This window comes from Cervus canadensis, chromosome 31 (genome assembly GCF_019320065.1).
Source record: "Cervus canadensis isolate Bull #8, Minnesota chromosome 31, ASM1932006v1, whole genome shotgun sequence".
NCBI classification, from domain to species: Eukaryota; Metazoa; Chordata; class Mammalia; order Artiodactyla; family Cervidae; genus Cervus; species Cervus canadensis.
In genome coordinates this window covers 42,221,416-42,234,286 of record NC_057416.1, presented here as the reverse complement: position 1 = coordinate 42,234,286, position 12,871 = coordinate 42,221,416, and the positions used below count along the sequence as shown (strand labels likewise).

The following is a 12,871-nucleotide window of genomic DNA, read 5'->3' as shown; positions in this document are numbered from 1 at the left end:
CCCATGCCTCTGCAGTTTTGCTTCTAGTTTCATAAAATGTAGCTCTAGGCTCTCAAGAATGTCTCTGTTTTGTTCAGGCTGTGTGCTGTGCTTAGTCATTCAGTCGTGTCCTACTCTTTGTGACCCCATGGACTGTAACCCACCAAGCTCCTGTGTCCATGGGATTCTCCAGGCAAGAATACTGGAGTGGGTTGCCATGCCCTCCTCCAGGGGCATCTTCCCAACAAAGGGATGGAACCCAGGTCTCCCGCATTGCAGATGGATTCCTTACCATCTGAGCCACCAGGGAAGCCCGAGAGTACTGGAGTGGGCAGCCTGTCCCTTCTCCAGGAGAACCTCCCAATCCAGGAATTGAACCGGGGTCTCCTGCATTGCAGGCGGATTCTTTACCAGCTGAGCTATCCAGCAAATGAGCTAGCCTGAGTGATTTTTGTCATGAAAGCAAATAATCCCCCATCACCTGTTAGACAACCTCATAGAGGAGGCTCTTCTGCATTTCTGCTATTTTAATTATCTGCTTTTTCTACAATATACTGTATTATACTATGACTCTCCACTAGTCTGTGCTCTCATTAATCTATAGCACCCTAAAAAAATCAGAAACAACAACTCCTTCGTATGCTGTCAGCCTCTAACATAGCACTTGACCTTTAGGTGTTCAATCAATATGTACTGAATACATGAATAAATGCACTATTCATTCTACAGAAATTTTGTCTGGGGGAAAAACCACAAGAGAGGCCGATGATTAATCAGAATGAAGTCTAGTAATTCAGGTGGTGGCAGAAAGCTCTGAAAATGTCCGGCTTTCCTCCCCGGGTTTTCTCAGGCGTTGAGGGCTTGCAGTGGTGCAGCGGTGTTCCTGCCATCTCTTCCTGGTGCTGCCGTGACTGTGAAGGAAGCTTGGCTTGCCACCGTTGTCTCTGAACTCCCTGGTAGCAGCCCGCTTATCTGTGCAATCTGCAGCTTCAAGTCGTAAGGCCGAAGTATTTATGGTAAAGAGCCTGAGATGACAAAGAAAATGAATGGAATTAGACATGCTTGGAAGTCTCCTTCCACCTCCCTTTTAAAACACATAGTTTATGAGATGAGATTGGACGGTTTACTAAAGGGAACAAGAGCTGGCTGAGCTCTTCTCTCCGTTGGTGTGGACAGGGCCGCTTCTGGAGTCTTTGGGCAGTATGCAGGAGTCTCTGAGATGGAAACTTTGTTGCTCCCATCCTCCCCTTCCTCTTTCTGCTGTTCCTTCTTCTTTGCTTATTGTAGTGTAACATGCAGGCAAAAAGTTGTATATATTGTAAGTGTGGGCTTCCCAGGTGGTGCTAGTGGTAAAAATCTCACCTGCCAATGTAGGAGACATAAGAGATGCGGGTTCGATCCCTGGGTCAGGAAGATCCTCTGGAGGAGGACATGGCAACCCACTCCAGTGTTCTTGCCAGGAGAATCCCACGGACAGAGGAGCCTGGCGGGCTATGATCCAGGGGGCCACATAGAGTCGGACATGACTGAAGTGACTTAGCAAGCACGCATGCATCGTAAGTGCAGAGCGCGGGGACTATTCATAGACAACATATGTGTCCAAGCAGCAGCCAGGAAGTCCTCCTTACACTTCTTTTGTCACTATTACCCCATCCTCAAGGGTAATCACCATCCTTCCAACATTTTGCCTGGTTTGGTACTTTGTTAAGTAGGAGCACACAGTAATACTCTGTCTTTTGTTCAGTGTTATGAGGTTCATCCTTGGTTTTGTGTGATTGTTTGTGTTCACGGCTATGTATTACTCCTGGTTTGAATACACCATAATTCATTTATCCATTCTACTATTGATGGACATCACAGGGCTATTTATTACAAATAATATTGATATCCACAGCTTTAGTACATGTTTTTGACACCTGACTTTCTTTTCCTTGATCTGAAGTCCCCCCAAATACCTAATCACTTTGAGTCACCATCACAATCACTGTAAAGAAGACATGCAATAGTTTTCTAGAATATTCTGAGTGAGATTCATTGCTTGAGGAAAACTTATATCCAATATCTGCTTCAGCCGGGGGGTGGGGGGGGGGTGGAGAATGTGCTGACCTCAGATTCCAATAGGTCCCTGGAAGATTCTGCTACTCGAATATCACGCTTACAGAAGATGTACAAACTGCTAAGAGACAAAGGAGGTGCTTCGCAGAAGGCCGGGTTACCTGTGGTTGAAAAAGCAGGAGAATGTGACAGTTTAGAAGGCATGGAGCTTTAGGTAAGGGCATGATCTGTGACCATTATTTTTGCTGCTCCAACATGTGTATCAAGTGGGCTTCTGGGAAAACTAAGCAAAAACAAAGAACTGTTTGATGATATCACACTTTGCTTATCATGACTCCCTTACTCAGCCCTTAACTGGGCAGGATAAAACCCCACTCTTTTAGAATTAGCTTATGGGAGGAGGGTGACTTAAGAGAAAAAAAAAGCACAAAAATAGAATTTGAAAATAGACTCCTGAAATACCATTTATTTTTTAAATTAAATTTTATTTTATACCAGAGTATAGGTCATTAACGTTTTGTTTGTTTCAGGTGTACAATAAAGTGATTCAGTTTTGTGTGTGTGTGTGTGTGTGTGTGTATGTGTCTATTCTTTTTCAAATTCTTTTCTCATACAGGTTGTTACAAAATGCTGAGCAGAGTTGCCTCTGCTATACAGTAACCTTCAGTATAATTTAAAGTGAGGTATGATTAAAAAGAGGTGATGGAGTTAAGTCTTACTAGAATCCTCTGGGAAGCTTCTTTAATTTGAAGATTCTGGGTGCCTCCCAGTTGACAGGAGCTGTGTACTTCCTCAGGCCCTCATGTTTCCAGAGCTGTCCTCTGTCTGACTCTGGGTCCCTACTTCTTCAGCTGAGACACCCGGGGTTAGGGACTTAGCCAGGTAAGATGCTACAAGCATCTAAAACCCACTATAGAACACTAAGAAACACAATATGAGTCACAAATGCAAGCTTTATATTTGGTTTCACATTTTCTAGTAGCCAAACTGTTGTTTTTGTTTAGTTGCTAAATCATGTCTAACTCTTTGCGACCCCATGGACTGTAGCATTCCAGGCTCCTCTGTCCATGCAATTTCCCAGGCAAAAATCTGGAGTGGGTTGCCATTGCTTCTCCAGGGGATCTTCTTGACCCAGGGATGGAATCCACATCTCCTGCATGGCAGGCAGATTCTTTACCACTGAGCCACCAGGGAAGTCCCATAGAATAAAAAGAAACAAGTATGTAGAATATGTAGTATGTAAAACAGTTATGCAGAATAAAAAGAAACAAGTAAAATTAATTTTAATAGTGTATTTCATGTAATTCAACATATCCAAATTATTGTCATTCACTATATAATCAGTATAAAAATTACTAACGAGGTCACTAACAGTCATTCATTTGTAATAAGTGTTTGAAAACTGGGGTGTATTTTATAGTTATGGAACATCTCGATTCTAGTTACATTTCAAGTGCTCAGTGGCCTCCTGTGGCTAGAGGCCACCGTATTGGACAGCACAGATGATCATCTAATAAATAGTCTAGAGAGTCAGATCAAATTATCAGCTAAATTGCTTACTAAATAAATGAGTAAAATCCTGAAAGTCACTCCTCTCAGCTGCTCACGGTCCCTCCTCGTCCCTGATGCTTGGAGGTGGAGAGGTCATAAGGATGCGCTCGAAAGAAACACTGACCAAAGGACGCATGCAGCGGATTCTCATTTTCAAAGCTTCTGTCTGTCGCCATTTTTATGTGTTTCTTGAATTTTTCCTTAATGAATGGAGAAGGGAAGAAGGAAGAAAAGGAAGGGGGAAGAAGGAAGGGAGTTGCATCAGAACTGAAGGATTAAATATAAACTTTTAAATTTTAATCAATTTCATTACAGCAGTGACTTTTCAATTATCACGTAACCCCTAGTCACCTAGAGAACATTCTTAAAATGCAGTATTATGAGCCTTGGCCCCCAAAACAAATTAAAAGTAGTAGGATTTGGATGAGCCTTTTAACAAACACCCCAGGCAGCTTTGATGCAGTATATGCAGGCGACAATTTTAGGAGTATTAGGTTAAATACAAGGTCTAGGACAGGTCCATTAGAAACCATAACTTTTCCATTATAATGAGTTATTCTATGGCGAGAAGAGAATGGCAGTTATTTTTCAGTGCACCAGAAAGCCACAATTAGAGGGAGCACTAACTGGACATAGTATTTCTTGAGTAGGACAAACCTTGAAGAACCATATTATGCTGTTGCTGCCTTGGAAATGTCATCATGAAAGAAAGTTTTTTAGTGGGCAATGAATGATGCAGAGACGTTCCTCTTAGAGCAAAAACACTCATTCTGAAATCTGATAGAAGTATCAGGGACCATTGACATTCATTGTCCCTTATCTTTGGAATTTAATGGATATAAGTATGCTTTGGCTCTTGCAGTGCAATCAGAGTTAGCAAAAGAAGGAAGCTCTTCACAATGAGACCTGGAGAAGCATGGACTTCTGGATGTCCGCCAAGCAGCAGCAGCTTCACACAGCAGGTGCCTCATTAACGCACACGCCCCTGGACAAACTCTAACACCAGGCAGTGTACAAGATGCTCAGTCCTGGTGGTGACCGATGTGGAGCTACAGAGGCATAGAGGAAAGGAAGAGACTCGGGAAGACTTCCTGTAGGAGGCATCGTGGGAACTGTCCTGGAGGGTAGGAAGGATGTCTTCAGGCACAGACAGGAGGGATGTTTGGCAGTGGAGAAACCTAGGGCCATTCTGGGGAAAGTGGTTACAGTGACAGAGAAAGAGTGTGGGAGTTAAACAGTAATTCACCATTGGTGAGTCCTTGTTTTCTGTCCTGAGCCCATATTTGGGTAAAGGTATTACATATCTAGGGGTCATTTTGTCTCAATTTGCATCAGACAGACCTTCCCTGGGCTCCTCATCCTGGTCAAATTGTTACTGTGGTGACTTCATTCTCGTAAGAGTCCTAATTCAGATATAAACTGCACAGTCGCTCTTCGGTGATGGAAGGGCTTTCTCACTGGTGGTGCCTCAGGGAGAAGTGGGTGACTTAGCACAGACACCTGAACTGCGTTTACAGGTCACATGATTTTGCATACATGCCCGGCTTTCACCCAGCAAGGGTGCTTGCACCTGTATAAACAGTTGCTGAAGAATAGACTATTTAACCTCTATGAGTCAATTTCCTTATCATTAAAGTTCAGATAATAGTGTTACACGGCCACAATCTCTTATCCAAAAACCTTGGAGAAAGACAGATTTTGAAATTCAGTATTTTCCAGATTTTAGAAAGGTATTTTTATTTTCAGATTTTGAACAATTAATTATGTACCTCCCTTCCCAGGATATATGGCACCTTATAATCATCACAATTCTATTTCTGCAGCAAATGTATGAATATTCACACAAAGTAGAATAAATAAGCCTGTTGTTGAAATGACTGACAAGGATTAATCTCCAAAATATACAAAGAGCTCATGCAGCTTTATGTCAAAAAAATAAACAACTCAATCAAAGAATGGGCAGAAGACCTAAATAGACATCTCCCTCTAAGTGAGACATACAGATGGCCAAAAATGTACATGAAAGGATGCTCAACATTGGTAATTATTAGATAAACGATAATCAAAACTACAGTGAGGTATCACCTCACACTGGTCAGAATAACTATCATCAAAAAATCCATAAAGATTAAATACTTGAGGATGTGGAGGAAAGGGCGCCCTCCTACACTTCTGGTGGGAATGCAAAGTGGTTCGACCACAATGGAGAACAATATGGAAGTTCCTTAAACACTAAAAATAGAACTACCAAATGATCCTGCAGTCACCCCCTTGGGCATATATCTGGAGAAAACTAATTCAAAAAGATAACATGCACCCAAATGTTCACTGAAGCATTATCTACAAAAGCCAAGACACAGAAGCAGCCTAAATGACTATCAATAGAGGAATGGATAAGGACTTGTGGCGTGTGTATACACACACACACATACACACCCCGGACACACACCCCGGACACACACACACGGACACACACACACGCACACAGACACACACACACACACCCCAGACACACACACACACACACACAGACACACACACCCCGGACACACACACACACACACACCCCGGACACACACACACACACACACAGACACACACACACACACCCCGGACACACACACACAGACACACACACACACACCCCGGACACACACACACACACAGACACACACACACACACCCCGGACATACACACACGGACACACACACACGCACACAGACACACACACACACCCCCCAGACACACACACACACACACACCCCGGACACACACACACACACACACACACACACACACACACCCCAGAATACTGCTCAGCCACAGAAGAATGAAACAGTGCCATTTGCAATATCGATGGCCCTAGAGACTGTCCTACTAAGTGAAGGAAGTCAGAGAATGACAACTATCATACGACATATCATACATACATGTCACTCATACATGGAATCTGATTTTTTAAAATGATACAAATGGACTTATTTACAAAACAGAAGCAGGCTGACAGGCATGGAAAGCAAACCTGTGGTGACCAAAGGGAAGCATAGTGGGGAGGGATAAAGCAGGAGCTTGGGATTAACTTACACACACTACTATACATAAAACAGAGCACCAACAAAGGCCTATGCACTTAATATTCATGATAATTCTCATATCGGTGAGAAAATGAATTGAAAAATAATATATGTGTGTGCATAACTGAGTCACTTTGCTATATACCTGAAACTAACACAACATTGTAAACCAACTATGCTCCAGTATTTCTTTTAAGTGGAAAAAAAAATAAGTAAGTCTGGTATAGCTTCAGATCAGTTCTGCTCATGTTCTGCCATGAATAGGTTTGCCAAAAATTTGTGGGAAAAAGTTATTTTGTTTAGTTTTTACAGCTCATGAGATGTCAGAATTTCTGACAAGGGGTTGGTTGTAGAATTGTATTACACACATAGAGTGATAAATATATTAAATTAGATTTTCCATGTAGAGTGTTAGTAGAATATTCCAGGACTATGGGCTACTAACAATTATTTTAGTAGGAATATTTCCTAGAGAAAAAGTTGTGAAACTTAACCTGCACCTGTTTCCTGCTTTAGAATATCCCTGTCTGCTCAGAATCAGAATTCCTCAGATGACCCCAGTCTCACAGCTCCATCGTCCATCAACCAGAACAAACGCTGACCCTCAGTTGGATTCCTGAGTCCAGACTCCTTAATTGGATAGTGAAAATAAATAAGGTCCTATGCAAATTCGATTAAAATCCAATCAAGGAAAATAAATTGCAGACATCTGCTCTCATCTGCCAGTTCAGTGTCATTTGAACACTGTCTTCTGGTCTTAAAAACAAGAACAAAGCAAAATAAAAATTAAAAAAAGAGACCGCTAATTTTTTTTGAGTGCCTGCCAGGTTGGCATTTGAACATTTGATTCACTAAATAACTATTTGAACAAGAGCAAGGTGAAGGACACATGGCTATATATTATTTGAATCCTGTTTCTCACTCAGAAGTGTATTGTTTGGTAAGCTTACTTTTCTTTCAGATAATAGTAAATCAGTGTTCTTGAGTTTTCTTTTTTTTTGAAATGTTCACCCAGCTCTGTAAATCTACCAGCCTCGATAAAAAAAAAAGTCATTATGGATATTTAAAAAAAAAGAAAAAAGAATACGTCTTTATTGGGTCTGTCTGGGTGAAGTAGGTATCTACTCAGCTGACCTCTGGTGGATCCCATCTGGGAAAAGCGTTCCTCTTTCTCTGCAGTTCAGCTCAGAATAGTCTCAATGTGATTTCCACGCCAATAACTAAGAAGGTACTCAGTGATGTGTGAACATCACAGCCAGCCACCGTGCTGGGACAGCAGAGCTCGGCAGAAACAGCCTGCCTTCGTCAGTTCATGCTGCCGTAACAGAACAGCACAGACGGTAGTTAAACAACATGCATTTACTTCTCACGGTTCTGGAGGCTGAGGTCCAAGGTCAGGTGCCAGCCCGGTTAGATTCTCGGGGAAGGCTTCTCCTGGCTCCCAGGTCAGAGAGTAGAGACTGATGGGGGTGGGGGTGGGGTCTCTCTTTTTATGAGGGCGCTAATCTCGTCACAGGGACACCCCCTCATGACCTAATCACCTCCCAAGGCCCCATCTGCAAATGTCATCATATTAGGGCTTCAGCAGATGAATTTCAGGGGAGACAAACATGCAGTCCAGAACACATCCCCAGGACCTTGGACCCAAAGAGTTTAGACATAACGATGGTTCAGCCCAACTGGAAACCCTCAGCTGACGGTCCAGTCCAGACAGGTAGCCTCTGAGAGGCCACACACTCCCGCCACGCTGTGACCCAGTCACATTCTCCACTGTGGCCTGAGTATCTGCTCAGGACCAACTGACCACTCGCTCGTACTGACAGGGCCCAATATGGAAGACCAAAGGCCAGTCTACACCCTAGCTAGGTGGTCTTACCCCAGCATTCCAAAGCCGTGGACGGCAGCCCTGATACCCTCACCGCTCGGGGTGACTGAGACACACCGTCCAGACTCCGGGTGACGCCGGCCCACTCCCGCCTCCCACGGTGAGCCGGGGGAGGGCGCTCACCTCTCAGACCACAGAGCGGCTTCCGTCCGTTCTCACGGCCTCTCAGGGTCCCAGGGGACTCTGCCAGTCCAGCCGAAGGTGTTCCCTGCAGGGGAAAGGACTAAGATACGTTTCTCTTGTCCTTACAATCCCTAAGACTCAACTGGGAGAGCTAAACAAAATACTTTCATTTATTCTAAGACTTGCACGAGCTTCTTGGTCTCTCACAGGGACAGATGTGAACCACTTTGTATTTTATTTTAAGGGATTGATCACTGAACACAGACTATTGTGTCTGGGAAGAATGAGATTATTAATTATGCTTATAATACAGTACACATTAATGATACAGCATTTTTAATAACTGTTAAGAACTCCTCAGATGGCTTATGTTGTGCCGAGTAGTTGAATTTAATAGCAGAATACAGATAAATCGACAAAATAGAAAGACAAACATAAAGCACCAGTGTTTGTTTGCTAGTTGGCTTCTGTTCTACCCAATTATTAAATTACTTGCCCCAGTTCACCAACTGGCTTCTTCTGTGTAAATATATTCTTTGTCAAAGCAAATGGTCTGCCAAAATGTGAATCGTTATAAATCCATTTAGCAAAAATCCTCTGTGAGGGTTTAATAACTAGTTTCCCTGATGATTTGTGCAACTGGGTAGAATAACCCTCTTCTTATTCAATTCTCCTCAGACCAACTTCTGATTTGTGACTGTGGGGTGGGAAGGATTGGATTTGCACTCAGGAGATTGGCCAGGTCTGGAGACATTTTTTAGTTGGCAAAATCAGAGGATGGGAATTGGTTGCTCCTGGCATCCTGCAATACACAAAATACCCCATATAACAATCATCTGTCCCCAAATGTCAATAGTGCAAAGGTTGAGAAACTCTGTAGTACATAATAAAACAAAATGCAAAATTTTCATGGCTGGTTCCGTAAACAAATATTCTGACAATGCAATGACCTCCATCTTCTCAGAGATGGGAAGGAGGCACAAAAGAAAATACAACAGCAAGAAGGAAGCTAAGGATTATGTATTTTAAATATAGCAATGTGTACATGTCACAACAATAACAAAGACCTACGGCAAAACACAGGGGACTCTCTTCAATATTCTCTAATAGCCTAAATGGGAAAAGAATTTGAAAAAAAATGGAAAAAAATAAAAAACATAAACTTTTTTTTTTTTTTTTTTTTTACAAAAGGGAGTAATTCACATCACAAGCCTTTGAGGCAGAAGATGTTAATGTCCCCATTTATACAAATGAAAACCCGAGACTCGGAAAGTTGAAAGACTTTTCCAAAATTCACTCTGAGTGATTGGTGAATCCTGCTTTTGAAGGCCGTGCCTTCTCCCACTCCGCAGCCTCACTGCCTGCAGCAGGGGGGGCAGAAGTGCTGGGCTCTGCACGATGCCTCGCTGGATGCTCCAGACTCCAGCGCACAGGGGCGTCTGTCTGATAGCCGTGAGGTCATGAGAACTCACTCTTGGCACTTTGGTGAGTGAGGAGGAGGCAGCGGTGACATATCACCCTTTGCAAAAAATCTGTCCGGTGGCCAACGTGGTGGGAAATCTCCCGTTTGCCCGTCTTATCTTCAGATATGTGTACAGAATGGTCAGCATAAGGCGCCATAAAAACAATTTGAGCTCTAATTTTACTACCATGGAACCCTGGAATCATAATACTTATCATGGTTTAAGTTTTTGTTTTTGTTTTTTTTTTTCATCTATAACCTGGAGATGAAGACCACAATTTCTGGTGCTATAGGTCTGGGTTGGGGGCCGAGAGTTTGCAGTTATAACACGTGCCCAGGTGATCATGGTGCCACTGATTGGGGATTCCACTCTGAAAGCCACACTGACTTAGGACATGGGGATTAATTCTACTAAGGAACCTCAGGAGAACTCACTGTTGTTCAGCCGCTAAGTCATGTCTGACCCTTTGCAACCCCGTAGGCTGTAACCTGCCCAGCTCCTCTGTCCATGGGATTCTCCAGGCAAGAAGACTGGAGTTGGTTGCCATTTCCTTTCCCAGGGGATCTTCCCAACCCAGGGATTGAACCCAGGTGTCCCACATTGCAGGCAGATTCTTTACTGTCTGAGTCACTAGGGAAGCCGGAAGAGTTTCCTCAAACTCATGCCCATTGACTCCGTGATGCCATCCAACTCTATACATGCTGGCTGCTTTTCCCTCCTAACTGTCTGCCAGCCTCATTCTCCACTTATGTGCTCATTTCCTGCCCCCTCGATGAAACCTGGCAGGATGCATTATCCTGCACAGCTTCTTTGGTCTGGATGGGTAAGGTGGCTTTGAATCTCGGGGCTGCCACTGTTATTTGTCTGCATGCTGCTGCATATTTTAGCTCCAGGGTATTTCTCTCTCCTGTTGCTCATTACCAATATGGAGTGTCTGTGGCTCGTTTGCCAGGCCACCTGCATCTTTTCCACAGATTGAGGCTCTGACTGTAGAGTATCCTGGTATCACTTATCCAATTTGCCTTCAACACATGGTGCTCAGAAGCCAAAAAGTAGGAAATGCGGAAGGCTCAGTCACACTCCAGTGCCACATACATCTTTAGCACCACTCACCGCCTGCTTTTAAAAAGGAAACAAACTCCTCTTCTGTGTGCACTAATAATCCTTGAGCAGGGAGAGAGAGCCTTGCCAAGACCCCTTCCTCTTAGCAGCCTCTCTGAAAAGGGTCTAACTCAGAGTGTCCCTTCCTCATAAGAATTCCCTACTTACATGACAGTCATGAGTGTAAGAAAGAGAAGGCAAGGCTAAGACCTACTGCTGAGACTTCTCAACTTCTAACTTTCCATGTCATCTACCCAGTCCTTTCAGGTTCAGCAGAAATTCCATGATACCTGTATCAATGAAGGTCTAGCCAGAAAAGTAAAATCACCACGTCAAGTCAGCCAATAGAAGAAATGCAGTATGGAAAATTAGTGACAAAGGGTTCAAAGAGCTGAAAAAGCACACAGGGAAAGGAAGAACAGCCTAGAAGACGGCATTACCAGAGGCTGTCATCAGCTGGAGAGACGGAGGGGGGATAACCACGGGTTACAGCCTCCTGGCCGAAGCTGCAGCCACAGTGGGCCAGTCTGCTGGGAGCTGGAGCAATGGTGAAGTCACAGGCGCTGCTGCTTGGAGAACGAGGACACCACTCAGAGAAGAGAGAGGAAGAGAGAGATCCTGGCTTCTCTCCTTATGCCACATTCCCTCCCATCATCCACCAGCAGATACTTCCGTTTAGCCCAACCTAGGCAGAAAGAGAGTCTGGGAAGTGTAGTTTGCAGGGTCAGCCTTGTTTGATGCAAAGCAAGAGAAGGACCACAGTGGATCTGAAGGCAAACAGGCAGATAAACGTTACAATACCCAACCCCTTCAGCTTCAAATATACCCCAAGTTAAAAACAGCATTTAGTAAGTCAGCTTTCATCCTGCCTTGTGATCAAGTTACCTGGTAATTTATCTCTTTTCTACTAGATTTCATGAAAGGTAGCCATTGTAACTGGGAGTGAATCCTATCTCAGCATTTATGGGTTTTGGGAATTTGGCCAGAAGGCATCCTTGACTCCCAATGTCACCATGTGTATAATTGAGGTAAGAAGTTGCTTTACGTCATAGGGTTTTTGCAAGGATCAAATGAGACTGTTTATAAAGCACAAAGTCTAGCACAGAAACGGCACTCATTATTAAAAGTGAGTGGACCTTGTCACGTGTATTTTATGTCTCTCAGCATCTTGCATAGACTCTCAAATATTTGTTGAAGACACAAGTCAATATAGTGATACCTGCCTTTCTGTTTTACTGTCTAACTATATTTGTTTTCAAGCAGATAATTCTTTATTCAAGAGGGGCTGTGATGCAGAAAGTACCAAGGACACGGGGATGTTCCAGTGCTTCAGAAATGTTTTACACAGAGCCACCCTAGACCAAATCTAGTGCTGACTTGAATATTTCCTGATGAGCTGGTCTTTAAGGTAGAGACTCACAGCAGTTTCTGTGAAAAGTGTCATTTGAATATCAATTATATTGTCCTTGCTGCTATTATTTAAGACAGAAGAGTCAATTTTGCCTTTGTTTGCCCAAAGAAACAGAGCCAGTCAGGAGGAGTGGGTCACCACTTGTGTTGTTTTGTTTGAGAAATGCACAATGAGCCTGCTTGTGAGGCAAAACAATAAGCACCTCTAATTGCAGCCTCTCCTTGTCCT

The 12,871-nt window shown here is 43.4% G+C and overlaps 1 long non-coding RNA gene across 1 annotated transcript; it reads right to left on the bottom strand.

Annotated features, from left to right (window-relative positions):
• Positions 1–282: 282 nt before the first annotated feature.
• On the bottom strand, positions 283–11,876 carry LOC122432559. The gene is made up of 5 exons (XR_006266876.1): positions 11,673–11,876; positions 8,669–8,753; positions 3,595–3,785; positions 2,086–2,195; positions 283–1,004 (listed from the first exon to the last, which is right to left on the bottom strand). It is a non-coding gene; the product is annotated as an uncharacterized LOC122432559 (long non-coding RNA).
• Between the last annotated feature and the right edge of the window lie 995 nt (positions 11,877–12,871).